This window comes from Anas acuta, chromosome Z (genome assembly GCF_963932015.1).
Source record: "Anas acuta chromosome Z, bAnaAcu1.1, whole genome shotgun sequence".
NCBI classification, from domain to species: domain Eukaryota; kingdom Metazoa; phylum Chordata; class Aves; order Anseriformes; family Anatidae; genus Anas; species Anas acuta.
This window is the reverse complement of record NC_089017.1, coordinates 68,464,257-68,483,278: the sequence shown is the minus strand read 5'-3', so window position 1 is coordinate 68,483,278 and position 19,022 is coordinate 68,464,257. Positions and strand designations below refer to the sequence as shown.

General features: G+C 39.3%; 1 long non-coding RNA gene across 1 annotated transcript; it reads right to left on the bottom strand.

Moving 5' to 3' along the window:
• Window positions 1-5,487: 5,487 nt before the first annotated feature.
• LOC137848442 (uncharacterized) lies at window positions 5,488-12,708 on the bottom strand. Its single transcript, XR_011091355.1, has 3 exons — window positions 12,595-12,708; window positions 7,721-12,434; window positions 5,488-7,601 (listed from the first exon to the last, which is right to left on the bottom strand). It is a non-coding gene; the product is annotated as an uncharacterized lncRNA (long non-coding RNA).
• Window positions 12,709-19,022: the final 6,314 nt, after the last annotated feature.

Sequence of the window (19,022 nt, the reverse complement as noted above, 5' to 3'; positions counted from 1 at the left end):
TGCATTAAATTAAATTCTAAAGCAGTTATAGAATGTTATTACACTTGCAGATAATCCAGAGTCACATCTCTCTCTCTCTCTCTCCCCCCCCCCCTCCCATCTCTCTCTCTCTCCCACTCTCTCTCACTCTCTCTTATTATAGCCTTTTACAGCTGTCTAGGTAAGTTAAAAAGTGATGTCACTCATGCTGTAGGCTCATCTCTTTTCTTTGCTTTGTGACATGAGCAGCCTTGAGCAAGATTTGTGAAGTTGGTGCAGTTTCTTGAAGAAGAAACTGGGAGGAGCCACAGCAGGACCCGTTCAGCTTTTCTGATCACCTGGGGCCATTTATCAAAACCACTCACTTTCTGTTGAGACTGTACCAGCATCAGTGCTGCTACTCACCTTTTTCTCAGTTTTCATAACCGTTGTGCCTTACTCTATTTCACAACAGTAACAAGTTTTTTCTGTGATTTGCACCTTATTCAGTCAACAGAAACCAATGAAAAGATTCCTGGTGTTGGTTTTTTGTTTGTTTGTTTGTTTGCCCATTGTTTGTTTGTTTGTAGAGAAGGTGTGACTGTCCTTCACTAATATATCATGCCTATAGAGTTTCTCCCCATAATCATGATTAATCATGGCACCCTGAGCACTGGCTGGCCTCACAGAGCATCCTGTTGTGGACATCAGCTCAACGTCACCACAGAGGGGTCCCCTCACTCCAGGTGTGCCTGTGAAGACCAGCAGGGGCTTCCTCTCTGAGGTGGAAGAATTAATCTCCATGACAGGAAATTCATCAGACCCTTCAAAGCTGCTTCACCTGAAAGACAGAAGATTTGGCTTGTGATTCATTGCTGCAGTCCATTCCTTAGAAAGTCATTTATGGTTCAGACCTTACCCACCTTGCTATCAGAAAATCATAGCCGAAAGACCTAACAGCCTCACTGGAGCTTTGCCAACTATGAATTTGGCCAGAAAAGAAGGCAGTTAGGAGAAAAATAATGAGAATTATTATTGTGTTGGTAGATCTGGTGTCAGGTGTGTGTGGTGGGGAGGAGTAAGAAAAGATCTGAAAATAGCTCAACTATACCAGGGAGGGGAAGGTACAAAGAAAGGATGAGAATGAAACATCAAAGGGAGGAAAAGAGTATGAAAAGAGGTTGAAAGTAGCATAAGGAAGAGTAAATGGATAAAATCATGAAAAAAAAATGCATTTAGGCTGATATAAGAGAAAGATCTCCTGAGCTTCCATTCTGTTATTGTCAGTAAAGCATTTAGGATGAGAAATAATCCTGTAGCGTCCAGCACTTGCTTCTGTATCCCACAAAGTGTGACAAAGGATGTAACTCTCTGAGATAGATAGATAGATAGATAGATAGATAGATAGATAGATAGATAGATTAGATAGATAGATATCTTGCTGCAGGTGTCTGTATTCCTGTGTGGGTGGCTGGGTGCATATGTGTGTGTTTAAAGCTCTGTTTCAGCCACATACTGAAGCACTGCAGAAGCCAGCTGTGGAAAGGAGTGACCTGCCAAGGAAAGGATTGAGCAATTCAGTCAGTTCCCCCATTTCTAATTCTTCTCATGCCCCACAGCTGCTGACAGCACCAGTTCTTCAGCATTCTTGTCTGGTGTGTTTCTGTATCAGAGAAGCAAATATCACGGCCATTTTCCCTACTGCATATGTCCTGGGGTGTCCTGGTGTAATTGTGGAGAATTTTCACAAGAGGGTGCAGAGAGCTAATATTTCTGCTGATAGTTTCAACAGCTGGCATATTATACTGCAAAAGGAATCATGGCAGAGTGCTTTTCTTTTTTCTTTTTTTCTTTTTATATCTGTCTGATTATTTCTCTCCCAGAAATCAGCATTTTGAACATAGCTTTGTGAAAAAAGATTCTTTTATCGTTTTGCTGTGGCCCTGGTTATCTCTGGGGGGGATTTAAAGGATCCCAGATATTTTCATGGGAGGTGTAAAAATTAACACAGACAAGTATACAGAATATGCCTGTTAATAGAAATCATCCCAGTACAGTGCAAAGAAGTAGTTCCCAATGTGAACCAATATTAAGCACAGGTGAAATTATTTGCCGGTTTACTGACCTTGTCTCTCAAATGCTTTGGTTTAGGAGAAGGGTCTTTGGTGTCCTGAAAGTAAGTGCAAGGGATTGCTTTCTACAAATGAAAGGTTTTCCAAATATTGTTCTCTATTTATAAGTGAATCCATCTTCACAGCACAATGATGCTCTTATTTGCATGGGAAATTTCTGCTTTTTTGGGGGAGGAATAAAGAAATTACTGGTTTCAGCACAGGAAAAAATGAAGGTCAGAGCTTCTTCCACAGGACTTTTTATTCATCTTTTCCAGCTAAGAAACTGTTGGATGCTATGGCTTCAAAACCTTTGTCCCAGTGAAGAATTCAAACATCATCAATAATGTGCACAAATGCTGTGATCTGTCTAGCTGTGAGCCTTCAGGATGCTGTGGGGTGCTGACAAAAAGTGTTGGACGAGGAAACACGTGAAATTAAACTCTGCCACTCTGGGATTGTTTCTAGGTGTCATCCCAAGTGCAGGTCAGGATTTTGGGAAGTATCTGGATCTGAAGTTACATGATTTCCCTCTGGTGTCCTTTATGCTAGGATTGGCTTTTATTAAGTCTGAGTAAAGAAGAACTATGGTCATAACGGAGAGTGAAGAGGTGATCATTAGATTGCTGTCTTGCTTCCCAAAGCATGATTTAGGGATATCTATTTGCATAATGAACCCCAGCCCTTTTTCCAGCACATGCAACACTCACGGCAGTCACTCGCACCACCACCCCCATGAGAATTGGGTAGTGCAACCTCCTGACCCTATCACTTATCTATGCTGACCCTATTGCTTGTCTATGTGTTCTCTGTGAATCTCAACAAACTGTGCACATGCTTTTGGAAATTAATTGGGTAGAGGCTGATTTCAGGGAAAGGGCTTTGGTCTGGCTGTGCTGAGTGAGAATAACAGCAGTCAGCTTTGGTATTGAGTAGTAATTGTCTTCCCATTCATCTCTGGCTGAGCAAGCAGAGTCCTTTCCTGCAGGCTGGGACAGATAAGTATGCACATTGTGCTCAGATACACTGATGAACATCATGCATGGAGATAAGACACCTGCCCCTCTCCAGAGGCATGGTGGATTGGGGAAAGCTGGCAAGAGGCTGAGCTGAGAGTGGTAGTAAACGTAGTAGTAAACAGCTGTTTGCTAGAAAACAGTAAGTCTGTTAGGCTTGGAGTCACCAAGAAAGAAAAAGAAAGAGAGAAAGAAAAAGAGAGAGAGAGAGAGAAAGAGAGAGAGAGAAAGAGAGAGAGAAAGAGAGAGAGAGAGAGAGGGAAAGAAAGAAAGAAAGAAAGAAAGAAAGAAAGAAAGAAAGAAAGAAAGAAAGAAAGAAAGAAAGAAAGAAAGAAAGAAAGAAAGAAAGAAAGAAAGAAAGAAAGAAAGAAAGAAAGAAAGAAAGAAAGAAAGAAAGAAAGAAAGATTCCACAGACCAAACTGTGAATCTTGAAACACACTCTTTCTCAGGACATTTCTTCAGTTTCTTCTACTTTGGCCAAAACCAATGTCTCCTCTCTAGAGCAGCAGTCATAACATGGTCATAAACTCAGAAAACATTGGCATAACAACACATCAGCATAAATCAAATCCCATTTCCAGGCTACAAAGTGTCACTGTTTCCATACTCTTATTCCTTCCAAAGACATTTCCAGCCTATGGTGGGGACCTTTGCCAAAACATCACCGCCTAAGTCACCATCAGTTGCACAATGGAAAAAAAAAAAAAAAAAAAAAAAAAAAAGAACTGAAGTCACTATATGCCATCCTACAATTCTGATTTCCCAGATAAACCTCAAAGCTGCCTGGAAAAAAACCTGTGACTGAAGAGTTTCCCAGGAGAAAAAAAAAAAAGAAAAAGTTATTGATGTCATAAACATTGTATTTAGAGTAAAAGGGGAGTGGGAGAAACAGAAATGTTCTGGCAATAGCAAAATATTAAAACAAACAACAACAACAAAAAAAAACAAATCAAAACCCATGTGAATATAATGTAATTGTAAAAAGTCAAAATGATAATAAAAAATCAATACTAAATGTGTAACCCACCTCAAATTTTTATCTTTTTATAGGATTTGTCTGGTAAATAATGTTGACACTAATGAGTTACACTCAAGATAAGCCCATAATAATGTAAAGATCTGAGGAACAGTTTCTGTACACACATGCCTTTCTCTTAGTTGTACAGTAGAGGGAAGCACAAGGCCCATTATGAGATGAACATGCCCTTCACTGGTCCTTGAGAAACTACTGTGAAAACAGAAAAAACATCAATTTATTAAGGACCAAACATCCTTCCACTGTACCAGGTAGAACATGTAAAAATGGGTGGCAAAATGAAATATTTGAGATGGAATATATGTGTCATACATGTAAATGCATGACAGGTTTGAATCACTGGCAATTAGTAAGTGTTGTTGATGTTTTTATGTTTTTGCCTGTTTGTTTGATTTTCCCCTTTAGCACTGTGTCTTAGACGATAATTTAATTACAAATAGCAGAGCTCATCTGATGCTGACAGAGAATACCTGGTAAAGGAATTTTACTCAGCAATGACTTCTTTACTCCAATGTTGTTAAGATTTTCTTGTGCCTCAATGCTGAGGAAACTTGTAATTACAGGTTGATCTGAATTCTTTTGCACAAAGCTATGAAATGCAGTCTGTAAATAGGAACCTAGTAAATAAACTTAGCTATCTGCAGATATGACCAACATAACAGCTGCATAATCACTGAATAGTTTTCTAATCCTCATATTAGAATAAAAGTTCCTGTTTACTGTATTCTCAAAGTACAGAAATTATACAAAAATTTGTGAAAAATATTTTTTTTATATGAAGTGGAAGCTGCATCTTCTGAGTAAGGAATATTAGCCATGTTGTAAGCTGAGGCCTTATTTCATACATTTAGTTTGAACCTAGTATCAACAGTACAGATAAATAGAAGTAATATTATGACAAAAAGACAAAAATGAGATCTTATTGCCTGGAACAATTTTTTCATGTCCAAAGATATTCCCATGCAAAATCACCATTAGATGTTAAAATATGAGGAAATACCTATGAGCTGAAAATGTGATCAAATAGACATAAACCAGGGGAAACAATTAAACTAATTCTGAATATTTTACTGTAATGCTAGCCTTTGTATACCTCTGTATAGATCCACTTCACTTTATCTATGACAAAATAGCTATAACAAAAAGTTTTCCATTCAAAAATGTCTGTGCAAGATACTTTAACAATCTCAAATTCTGATTAATATCTTTAAATAGAAAGTGTATTAAAGCTGACTCTTTTTTGTTGAAAATGTTTAGTGCCAATGAATCAAGAATGACTATTAAATGAGCAAAATCAAGGAACAAAATCAGTCTCTGAATTTCTGATTTTTATTATTATTATTTTTTACTTGGAATTATCCCTTATTAATCTGCATTATGGCCAATGATAATATTATATGAGAATTAGGCTCATACAATGCTTATGGTTAAGTGATTCAAATTAAGATATTCTGTTAAGGTGATATTTACTTTGGGGTGATGACTTGGTTCTTTCTGTTGTACAATATTTAGTTTTTTTCTGAAAACAAAAAGAGAATGAACAGAGATGGGAAAAACAACAGGAAAACAATGTTACTTTTATAATTCCAGCCATTGTAGTGGTGCCAAACTAAAAATATGAAACAAACAGGGCGCTGAAACACAGTGCCCTCATTACAGCTGGTGCAGGTGGCAGCACTCAGGAGGGCACAATGGGGTCTCCCAACCCTGTGTAACAGGTAGTTATTAACTGTCTGCACAGAGAAAACACTGAGGGGTCCCAGGGCTGTACCAACACAAATGTGTCATGTGCCATATCAGCATCTTACAGTATTATTTTCCTTTTTTATGAATTTGTCAAGTTCCCCATTGCTTGGCTGGGCAGAATCTCTCCACAAAGAGCCCTCTCTTCATTCCCGTGTCGCTCCTGCCGTACCCCCAGCATCTTCAGCCTGTGTGAACACACTGCAGAAGTTGTGATGGGACCCTCTCTGTGGCACCTGTGGTGATCAGTGAGGATAATTTCCCTCCACTCCTACACTCTGTGAAATTCCATGAACAATGATCTCAGGTTCTGGTGGTCTCATCCAAATACAGTATTTATTGTGAATGGAAAATAAAAGGATGATGTAGAATCAAAACAGTTTGCATTTTTTTGTCTATTCCCACATCTGGTCAGAGTTAAGATAGCAAGGTGTGCTGGATTTAGTTACAGTCTATAAAAATATCTTTTTTATTTTGTTTTGTTTTGATTTGATTTGTTTTTTCTTCTTACATTTTGTCATTTTTATACCTGGACACTGATAAACAGGCAAATTCACAAGTGGGCGCACTATTTTACTCTTAAGAAGATATATGCTTCTGCAGAATCTCTTCTGTCTTTTTCTTCCCTTTATTTCTCAGAAAAAAAGAAGAATTAGAAAATCCAGACCCCAGGTCAGAAGTTAAAAGAAGATGGGTATGTTTTCTACTTGTACGTTTTCCCAACTTACTCCCTGAGGATTTTTGGTTCTAATGTACATGACATGAAGGGTTGGTAAGTGCTTTGAATGAACCATGTAATGGGAAACATTAAACATACAGAAGTATTTGTAAAAGTTTGTTTTTAACCGGAATACATCCCAAGGTTACTTTCACTTACTCAAGGAAATGCTACAGACTACGTCACTACAAGCACTCAACAGAGAATTAACTTGTATTTAATATTTGCATTATGGCTGGTTATGCATGCTCTTGTACCTCTAGCTTAATGTGTTGAAATTTTAAGGTGATATTCTGCTTTTCTGAGTGGTATCCATATAAAACACCATCTTTCAAATAAATTCACTTTTCCTGAGTGAATTCATGCTTGCCATTGATGACATAAAAACATCTTTTTTTAGCACTGCAGAGCCATTACAGTTTTGGCAGGCTGCACGGGAGATACCTCCTTCTTCTACATCCTCCAGAAAGTGACTACATCCAGTGCTGGACCACAGTTGGTCCTGCTTGTAGGAGCACTGCAATACATGACAGGATAAGGCAGTGGAAAAAAAACAGCTTGCCCTTGAGAAGCTAGGATTTTGCTTGCATTAGTTAAGAAGAAAACAAATATTTATTTACAAACTGAAAGTAGAGGGAGGGAAAGCTGTGAGACCCTGAGCTACTCCACAGTATCACTTGAGGTGTGATACTCATCCAGGGAGTGCTTGTGCAGGGGACTTATAAGAAAAGCAGAAAAAGCTTTTTTCATCTACTTTTTTTCATCTACTTACTCTTATGATGGTGCTGAAAATGGTAGGTGAAAGGTAGCCTGCTCTTCCCTCATGGACAATATGATTTACTTATTTTTAAAACAGAATGCGTCCCTTTAGCCCTCCACTAGATGAATGTTGATCTCTTGTTACATTGGGTTACCCCCTTCTTTTCCATCACAGCAAACTTCTCTAAATGGTCTTTGCCAAGCTCCTTTACTTCGTATTGCCTTTCTTCTGATATCCCATTCCAAAATATTCCTATCCCTGCAAAAATAATAATAAAAATAATAAAAGACTAGATGACATGTAAAAACAGTAAAGCTATTTTATCATTGTTTTTGCTGCAGAAGAAGAATGGTTCTCTACAGTGTTCAACAACATACCTGCGAAAATCTCAGCCTAGAGAATATGATTCTGTTACAAATACAGGTTTTCTGCAAATAAGAAAATGAAAAATAATGAGTATATGAAAATGAAAAATAATGAGACACATGGAAATAAATGAAGGAAGGATTTAAGCCTCTGTTTAGCTGCTGTCTGAATATTGGCAGAAGAGCTGGAAATGCTAACTGTGTTTTCTGGAATGTGTCACTGCTGAAATGATGTATTTAATCACACATGTGAAGAGGAGGATAAAAGAAAGAAGTTAAAGAAAGAAGTCTTCATGTTAATACATACCAGGGGCAAAATACAGAGGAAATGCTCTCTATCAGGGCAGTTTTCGTAGATTCGATGTATGATTTATCTGGTTTAGCAAATTCAGAAAAACATCATGGATCAAAGACTTCAGCCACATTTTCATGAGAAAAACTGCCAAAATGTCATGCAGCACTGAAATATCATTTCTAAAGCATGTAGAGAAGTATTTTAATTTTGTTTTTCCATTGTTCTGAGTTGATATGTGCAGTTAGGTGTCTCCTTCAGCATCTGCCAGTGGTTGTGCTTCCACAGCATGTGTGTACTTGTGGAGAAAGTTGGTCCAAACTTGCAGCATCGATATCAATAGCTGTCTGCCTATTAGTATGGACAGCAGCAAGGTCAGAGCCAACCTTATGCTTACTGTGTGCCTTGCCTGAGCAGCTGTCGATACACTCTGTGTGAGTAGTGATGCCCACTGATCTGTACCCATATGAAATCTCTTTTGGCAGCTCATCGATTTTGCAGAAGTTTTCACAGAGGTCCCATTAAATCCACCAAGTAAAAGCTCAGTGAAAATGTGAAACCTGTGGAAAGTTGTGCTAAGCACAGAGGGACATCCAGAATCCAGGAAAAAACTATCAAATCTGAAGTCAGTATCACCTGAGTGACATCCGTGTCATTTACTGCTGTGATCTGAATTGGAACCAAAGATCCTGTAACCACTGAGCAAAGAAAACAGATCTCTTTTACCAAATGTATCTTCAGTAGGCTTTAGCTACAAGGTTTCTATATGCCATCTACACTGCTGACATTTTTGCAATGTATATGCTGCCTTCATCTCTGCCAGAATCTCTTAATGCAGTTTCATCAGACATTCATGCTTTAGGACCTTGATTTAATATATTTATAGGCTGCAGATATGTAGAAACACCTTTTGAAGAAATATTTAAATGCTAGTGGGAAACCCATGGGAAACTACAAATAAAAAATGATTGCTCCAAAATCTCTACAGCTGCAATGACAAATGATAGTTATACTCCATAATTCATTTTCCATTTCTGTCCTTCATTTCTCCTATAATGAGCCTTCTACATTCTTTCAATTAATAGGTAGAAAATATCTTTCTCTACAGATGAAATATTTTGTAAGAGATTTCAGTATCCTCTCTAAATTTGACATCAGTATTTCCTTGGCAATTTACTTTATTAGAGTAAAATTTCACCATTTTCTTCCAAAATAGATTATTTTTAATCTTGATCAGTTCTCTTCTTCTCTGTGTAGTCAATACCTCAAGTAATTGCAGGGCAGAACAGATGACCTAGAAAAACATGAGACAGGGTCAAGAAAAAGGTGGGAAATAATTTCTTCAGATGGGTTTCAAGGCTGAAACCAGCATCCTTTGATATTGCTGTAGGAAAACACATAGGAACAGTCAAGTCCAAATGTACACATTCTTGAAAAGAAATCCAAGGTTTGTTAAACACAAAGTCAATTTCAGGCATGAAGGTACTGAGCCTAAAATTGGCCTTAGGGGTCTGGGACGGTATTTGGGAAAGCAATGCAACACTCTTGCATTACACTTCTCTTCCTGAGGTGTATGCTGTTAAAGAAAGGACACCATCAGTAGGTCATAACCTAATGACAACAGTTTTTGCGTTCATAACACACACACATATATATATATATATATATATATATATTTATTTATTTTCCCATCTCAGCTTGAACTTTTTGTGGGCAGGCACACCATTGGCAGCTTGCAGGGGGAAGGAGTTAGTGGGTGATGGGAGTTATTCATTGTGCTGATACAAAACCTGCCAAGGCAGGACAAGTAATGAGAGACACAGAATCACAGAATCACAGAATTTCTAGGTTGGAAGAGACCTCAAGATCATCGAGTCCAACCTCTGACCTAACGCTAACACTCCCCACTAAAACATACCCCTAAGCTCTACATCTAAACGCCTTTTAACGGCTTCCAGGGATGGTGACTCCACCACTTCCCTGGGCAGCCTGTTCCAATGCCTAACACTTAAAATGACCTTGATAAATGGCAATGAGGATCTTAAAAATAAGGTATCATTTAATACAGAGTAAGGCAACATAATGCACTTAGTAGGAAAGATGAGTTGTATAAATAAAGCAGAGGAAATTGGCCAGAGACTTGTTCTGCAGAAAAGAGCAGGGTATCCATGGTGGCTGAGAAAAAGGCAGTCATAACATTAACATGAAAAATACAGCCCAGCCAGGTAGGCTGGTGATGCACCTATCTACACATAGGTCTAAAAAGCTCTTTCTGGTCCCTTCTCCTGTGCAGTAGCCTTTAATAAAGACAGAGGGAAACATCTTTTCCTCAGACTGTTGCTGCTGAAAGTGCTGATAATACACATAGGAATAGATTACTTCTAAAGGTCAAAGAAACTTCTCCATTAGTGATTTTTAAGAAGGTGGCAAGCACCTCTTGAGAATGGTTTATGCACCACTAATCCTGTCCTTCTGCAAAGCACCATCACATCCAAACTCTGCTCTCCGTTTATCTGGCCATAATGGTGAAATCTGTTTCTCCAGATTTCCAGTCATCAGCTCAGGCAGTATAAATAGCTACTGCATAAAATATATCACTCTATAATTAATCAATATTTTAATTCATAGTTAATTCTTTAGCCTAATATATATTTTAATGTTCTTGTTATTAAGGTTATTCATGCTTACATATTTGACTCCGTAATGTAACTTGGCTTACTTCAAGACGGTAACTGTGAAGCTCAAGGTGCTTAAAGCTTGATAGCTAATAAATATAGGAGTACAGAAACACTGCAGCACTTACCATTAGTGATGTACATACCAGTGGTCATGATCCAGACAGAAGAATAGAAAGATGCACAATGGATGCACTGTACATGAAAGGATGACTGAGACACAGGGGCCAGTTCTGTATCACCCTTTCTTCAAGCACATTCATGTCTGACTCCTTTTAGTTAGTATGTCTTCTTATGTCAGGGAACAAGACCAGGTTTGGTAATGGAAGGTTTCCTCCTAGGCTGTAATTTAAGCTGATTTGAGACTACATCCAGATGCCTTGAAACGTGGGTGCTTCTAGGTCCTTGCTTATATGCAAAAGTCCTGGGATTCAAAACCTTGAATTCCTGAATTCATGGTGGAAAAAGAAAGAACTAGGCAAAAAGGGAAAAGAAAGGGGTAAAAGTCTGCATTTAATAAGCCAGTTCTGCCTCTAGGAGTCTTTGTAGAGGTTCTTGTCTTGTGCTTCCTTATACAGCTTCTGGGGCTTTGTGTTGTTCTTTTAGTCACTGCTACACTTTGAACGTGTTTACTCAAGTGTGTATAACGTGTAAGAGAAATATACTTTCTCTGTGTTAGGGAACAGCACATGTGGTCCACAAAGTACTCAGCATGCCAAAAGAGTTAAATGGTGTGAGTTCTTTGTCAAAAGACCACCAGATCAGTCAGTGCCATGAGGCAGGGAATTCATCTGGAGCAGGTACCTACAACTGATCTGTCTCAGTTACAGACAAGCCTCCCACAAGCCCTCAGAGCTGACCACTGAAATCAGATAGTTCCAGTCTGGAGAAAAAAAAAAAAAGTGCATCAACACTAAACCTTTGGTTTCACTGTGGCAAACCTTATGTTATATTATATTATCAATTTTTGACTGACAAAGACTTCACAGTGAATTTCCCTTTAGGCACGAGTTTTTCTGTCTGTTTTTGTCCAGAGGGTAACTATGGCAACCCTAGGAAAAACTACCACCACCAACAAAAATAACAGTTTATTATTGCATTTATGCTGGTGTTCATCCCATAAAAAGGAAAATAATTTGCTATTTCTGTTACATCACTTCACAGCATGCAATTTTTTAAACAGGTCTTTTATACTTATGGTATGACTTGGCACTGGCTGCCTTTGAGTTCCCATTACACCAGCACATGCAAGAGTGCTCCAACACAGCCTGGAATTTTCCCCAAGTGGTGAAATTGGATGACAGGAGAGCAGCCACATGTGAAGGGGTGAGGAGCTCCGTTTTTTCTTGTAGTTGTTGTTGTTTGGTTGGTTGGTTTTACAATTTTATGAAAAAATGGAAAATCAGGACTTCAGAATCTTTTGCTATCTGCCTTCATAAGGTCAAGAGCATGAATTATGGTTCTTACTATTTGTACACAGATAAAAGACTGGTGACCTTGTACATCTAGAGCCAGTCTGAAAGAGAGATCAGTTACCTCCTTGTTACAGGCTCTTTGGCTTTAATTTTGCAATTTGTGCATAAGTTGAAACTTTTTATATTTTTAAAATAGTTGTTGGTTTGGACAGATCTTGTCATGCTGGTCTTCTGAGTAGAAAGACCTCCTGCTTCTCTGTGGAGTTGCCTATGCCTGGCTTGCAGCACAGTGAGAGAAGCTGATGTCTCAGATCTACAAGTGCGAAGACAGATTTAAGGGACAACTGCAGGACAAGAGCAAAACACAGCAAATTATATTTTCTTGGTGGAAGAGGAAAGTAATTTTTTTTTTTTTGGGGGGGGGGGGGGGGGGGGGTAGGTGGTAGGGAGTAAGCAAACTGAACTGTTAAACACAGAGAAAACAAACAGGCCTACGTGCCGTACCCACTCTGTGGCAGATGAGGCGGGGGCTGCAGTAATGAGTCTTTCTCAGCAAAATGAAGGTTGCTTTTCACTAGGCACGCACTGAGTATTAATACTCTGAATTGAGACCACTGCTGCTTGGGAGTGATGAAACTGGAACTGAGCTTTTCAGCTGAGCATGAGCTTCTCAAATGACAGCTCCTTCTGCAGAGAGACAATTTAACCAGGCTGCCAATGAGGGGAGGTTTTGTACGAACCTGGGAAACTTATCAGCAGTAGCAGTTGTTACTGCTGCAAGGCAAAACTGATTGAGTTTGAAGAAGGAAATGAGAATCTGCAGGTTTTAGGCAACCACTGCAAAGTCAGACTACCCTTGTCTTTTATCCCAAAGTGAGCAATATTTACCTCTATTTACTGAGCCAGAAAAAGTGATGCAGGTACTACAGCTTACTAAAGCTGTGCACAGCCCATATTGCTGAAATGCAGTCAGACTACTGCTCACTCTAAATATGCATTGCATGCTTTGCATTTGCAAAGTCTCCTGTGATGTTTTGGCAGTTTAAAGCGAGCCCACCAAATTGTGAAGTTTCCAAAGCAGCACAAAAAGCTGTTTGAGTCAAGAGATCCCCAAACCCAGGAATAATATATTGGTGAGGGTGCCTGGCTGATGACTCTTGAAAACATAGGGTCTTAAGACAAGTTTTTCCAGTGGTTTTCACATCAAAACATCCCTGCAATACACCCCTGGAAAAGAGTTGTGTAATCTCTCACAGGTTAAACAAATCCACCTGTCTTCAAAGAATTTTTGACCTGCAGGCAGCCATCACAGAGAAGAGGAAAACATTCCCATTTATCATCAGCATCCTGCAGGAGCCTTGCTGCCATTTTCTGTGGCAATGTCTGGGGCCTGGACGCTCTGCATCTTTCCAGCCGAGTGCTGAAATGAATTACAGTCCTTTCAAATTGTTGCTCAGGATGTGCCATGCATACAGATTGTGTGAATTCCTTGGCTTTCATTTGTGTCCTGAGTAATGGCCTGCTCTTGAATCTTGTTAATAAATCAGAGATGACACTCATTCCACTGAACCTTGCACACAGTGGGACTGTCAGTGAGCAGGAGAAAAAAGGTCCTATCATGCTCTCCAGAGATCACATGAAATAAAAATACAGTGGAAGAAATTTAGGACATGGTAGAAAAGTAATACAGGTCTTGTCCTGGGAAGAGGAAAATGTACAGCCTGAATCCAGCTTTTTGGTTTATGACATATCTTGCAATCTCACCCACAGACAGGCCGTGTGTATCCAGCTATGAAGCAGATTGCTATTACTTTTTAATCTAGTTGTAATTCATTTGGGGGGATTTTAAAAATTGCTTTATTTTGTGTGCCTTGTAAAGTGGCGAGCATGCCCATTCCAAAATAATGTAATGGTGAGGCACGGGAAACAGAAGTTTATACATAGTGATATTTCCAAATTTACAGCTGGTTAGGGCTGACATATTTTACAGGGATACCCAGCAAATCAGGTTAAAGAGAAAATATATCTTTCTTCCCTTTTCTGTACTTAACTCTTCAGCAGTCACTCAAGAGAAGAAATATTTGGTCAGAAGTTCATATGCTGTTCATCCTACTAGGAAAAAAAAAAATATATATATATATATTAGTAACACTGAAAGGTTTTTGGATGGTGATATGGTGAAATGCTGCTGGCAGGAGTCTGATCTTCAATTGCCAGACACTTTTTCTAAAGAACCTTCACTTTTCAAGGTGGAAGCCCTTCAGTCTCTCTCTGCAGGCTGTTCCACCTTCTACATACCTACAAATGAACTACTCTTTTCCGCTTTTTGATTCCATGGAATTTCCACAGGAATTAAGGAGTGAACAGTGTAAAACACAACACTTAAAACATTATCAAGAATGCTGCTTTTTTAAAATATGGGAAAAAGAGTGATGCTATAACACTGCCTAGGATCTGGCCCTAACCCCAAAGGAAACAGGCAAGGGTGTTGTACAGGTACCTTCTTTCTCTCTTGGATGCTGAGCAGAAAAATCTGTAATTAGATGTAGTTAACAAATTAATGGAAATATAAGTTCCACTGATTTGTGGATCAGGTGTCCGGTTAATATGGTCCCCATGACCGAAAATAAATAAGGGATTTTGAGAATGTTCACATCTGATTGTTTCATTCTGGCAGCAGTATGGGTGAAACCTATGCAATAGGGTCCTGATTCCCATCCTGACCTCCACAGAAGTGTGCTTGGTTTTAACCCTAGTGTGAAGCAAGCAATAGCATCATCTGTGAATAATTTTCAAACTGATAGCCACATGTGAAGAATGACTCTTTTCAAACAACATCTAATGGGAGTAACAAGGGCAAATATTTCAAGGAACATTGTTTTTCTTATATGAAATTAAGAAATAGGTGGCTAGGTTTGTCTTCTTCCCGTCTCTTTTCATTAAGCTAGAATTTTCTGAGCAGCTATTTAAAATCTTAGTGATGTGTATAGTTGAAACACATATCCAAAATTTAAAAACATATTAAAATGAATATGACATACATGTTCATACAAATGAACGTATCTTAAATACACTTTTATTTAAGAAGTGGCTTATCTTTTTAAGTTTGATCTGAATTAATTTCTTTTCTCTGGATGTAGGTGAGAATTGTAAATCAGAACTCAAGATTTATTGGATTCACACTTTACAAATAGATGTCATATATTTTTAATTTAAGTGTTAGAGACATGTGGAAAAGTTTCAGTAGATAGAAGAAATCTTCTGCTAATCAAAGAAATAATGCTTCTTTATTGCTTATGGAGCCAAAATGCTTTAAATTCTTCCTCCTGAGGTGTTACTTCACTGATAAGGTGATAAGGTAGTACATCACAATCTCTCACCTCTCAAGTATACAAAGTATTTTCCATGATATGAACATTCTGATATCCATGAATGATTTAAGTCACCGTGTTTAAATGCAATGCTTTTTAATGGAAACTTTCATTTAACAGGTGCCTTGAAGCTTGCCAGACTCAGTTCTTGTCTACAAGGGAAAATCTTCCCAAACTGCTTTTCTCCCAAGTTCTCATTGCACAGCATTAAATGAAAACAACCTCCTCAGGATCCTGCCTGAGGGAGGCTGGCTCACATCAGAGCTTCCTTCACACACTCAGTGCTGGCTGCATGTATGGGACGAGTGGTGTAAGTGGAGTTTGAGATGATAGCTCCATTTCTTGGTTGTTTCTGAGGTCTCAGGCCTTTTTTCTAAATTTGGTGGGAGGGGATTTTGAAAATTTTCACCAAGCAGCCTGGTTCAGTAGAAAAATCTGTTTTCATTTCATGTATCTTTAGCTGATGTACTTGTTGAAAAAATTGTTCAAACTTGGTTAATTTCCATAAAATATTTCTGCTTTGAGAAAAGATGATATACTGGTGCATACACAGTTCACATTAGCTGCCTCAGAGACTGCAGCATTTAATTCCAGCAGCTGGAAAGAGCAGTCCCCAGAATTCAGCTGCTCTAAGAGGATGGATAAAGAGAAGAGATTGCTAGGTAATGGAGCTCTTAGCCAAGAGCAATTAACACCTTGACCTGCCTCCAGAAATGGACAGCAGAGTGAGCTATATGCTATTAAAAGAGTAATCAGGGGAAAGGCTGTTCTGCTATTTTCTGCTGCAAAGTGATGTTCAAGCAATCCCTAGCACAAGTCCCAGCAATTCAGGCTGGATGTGACAAGGACAGGGACCACCACGGTGACTCCCCCAAGCCACAGGCTGGTGGAGGTCAGAAAAGGTGCTGCAACTCACAGTTAGTGTGGCTCACTGATGCTGCCTGTCTATAAACAATTTTCCTATATAAGGCTCAGAGAGGGCTACAGACCCTACTTCTGGATGTTTTTCCAGCGTTATTTGAAAGGAGCTTGCTTTTGTTTCAGAACCAGATTTCTCAGGCTGAGGACCTTGCTGGGAAAGGAGTGAGATGCCATCCTTGTGTCTGGGCAGAAGTGAGCACAGAGAACAGCTAACAGTGAGCACCAGTGACTTGCAATCTCCCCATCTTGGGCCCCCTTTTCCCAACCTGCTCCACTGAGCAGTTAGCAGCATGCAGAGGGCACATAGATCATGAATACTTCACACTTGTTTTGCTTTGCCTCATTAGCCTCTCCTTGCAGATGTGCCTTGTGGTCTCTTCTCTCTGGTATGCCAAGTCCATTATCCCCACAGGTGTGAGGCTGATGCAATGTCAGGACCCAAGGTCCAGTCAGTAGCAAGGCGGAGCAGTTATTCCTGATAGGCGCATGAACACAAGATACAGAGAGCTTCTGCTGGAATATATGAGTTCCCAGGACCCACCACCCTGAGCCACTTGCTGATCAGGTCCAGACCTATGGTCACAGCAGCAACAGACTCTCAGCCCTCTGCTCTCTCAGCCTTACTGCTCAACTACCCTGTTGAAGTCCACGAGCAAATTATGCATGAACACGTACACACATACCCCAGCAGTGGAAACCACATATTTGCTCAGGATACACACAGTTTGGTCTCTGTTGCTGCTGGCTCCACAGACATGTGGGTTCCTATGACTTGTAGCTCCTGGAGGTGAGCCCCAAGCCCTGCAACCTTATACTGGTCTCAGCCATGTGGTGTGGTGCTGGGTGGTGAAGCTGACATGGCACATGGCCTAAGCTCTTTGACACACAGTGACTTCTGTCCACACATTAAAATACAGCCTTTGGGAAAATAACACACAGTTTAATTTCTTCTTCTTCTTCTCTATTTTTCCCCAAATTGGTTTCATTACAGAAGAGAAAGTGCATATGTCCTGAGTTTATGAGTAAAGCATGTTTTTAGGAAAATTGGGAACAGAAGGCCTGTTTTGCTTAAAATATGGTTCTATATCCTATACACCCATGAATGGAAATAATTTTGCCAGTCCTATTTCATAGTTCTTAGATCCCTTGAAGTCAACGATGTATTTATAGCTATAAAGTGTGGATTGTTGGCAGTATTAATTAGATTGAAAGGAAGCCTGTTTTTCTTCCCTCTAGGAAGGGTGATTTACTGTCTTGGAATATTCAGTGCTTGGCCTGAAACACTAGCAGTCTGGATGCACCTTTACCTTTCATGTGGATGGGCAGGTTCGCCCTCACAGAGCCTGAGAAGGTGGAAGAGCAACATGGGGCTGCTTTTCAGTCATTTCCATGGCACACTTGGAAAAAGCAAAAAGAGGAGCAAACAAAGATCATAAGTCAACTGTTCCCTTCTCTTCATCTCTTTCTCCTTCTACTTAAAGTAGAAATGTCAGGAAGTATGCAATGCCTAAAAGGGTGTGTTGTACCCATGAGACTGAAAAAAAAAAAAAAGATTTTGACGTTCTTGAAAAGACCTTCCCCAAAATCACATTGCTTCTGCCTTCTTTATCAGATGCATCATGATAGTCTTGTCCCATGTCACCACTGCTCCTTCCTCTTGTTCAACCTCTAGAGTCCAGCCTTCATTCATTTCTGTGTGAGGGGTGTAGTTCTTATTTATCTGTTTCCATCTTTATGACTTTTGGGAGGTTCAAAATTTGGTCCAAATAAGGAGAGGGTAGAAAAAAACATTTTCTCACTGCCTCAGCACATTTTGAGCTCCTGTTGCAAAGCCTGAGATCATGACTGCATTATTTGATCTGCACGTGTGTTCTGCATTGGAGCCTGTGCTCACCAGCTCAGGTCTCAAGACATGTTGAAAGGAATTCTCTAGTACAAGAGATAGGCCTATTTGACCTATGTGACATAACTGTCAAACTTATTTTTACACTAGTATAAATCCCCTAAGGATTCATAATCATATAATAAAGAATAGAATTGAATCCCAGTAACTTTAGAGTGAGAAGTAATATTTTCCACAGCTTCTATTGAAACTGAGCAGAGTTTCCCTACTGACATCCCACGTCTTAAAACTCTTACTGAAATCTGAATAGGATCCAAAGTCTGCCAGCAGGATTCACCCTCCTCAGGACGATAGCAGAGCACAATTGCTTTGTGTTATGTTCTCTGTAGCACCTTCCACATCACTGTCAGAAATCAGTGGCCTTACAAATCATGTCATACATATTAAATTTGGCATTGCTATTTTGATCCCTTAAATCTTGGCCTGCAGATTGTTTTCACAGATCTGGAAAATAAGTATCTTTTTTTTTGTTTTATTTCCCATCTGGATAGTTATGCATAAAAAGGGAACCAGAGAAAAGATCTGCTGTTTTGAGATGTTTTACTTGAAGCTGTAAAATTCAAACCAAGTTTTGCAGCCACCCACAAGCTTGCGTGAGAAACTACACAATACCAAAACAATTGCATCATTGTGGGCTTTTGCCCTGTCCTTAAAAGGTTTTCATATAAGTTACAAGTAAGGACAGGAGATTTTTCTCTTACTTCCTAGACTGACTACAGCTGTTTTGAAGTAAACAC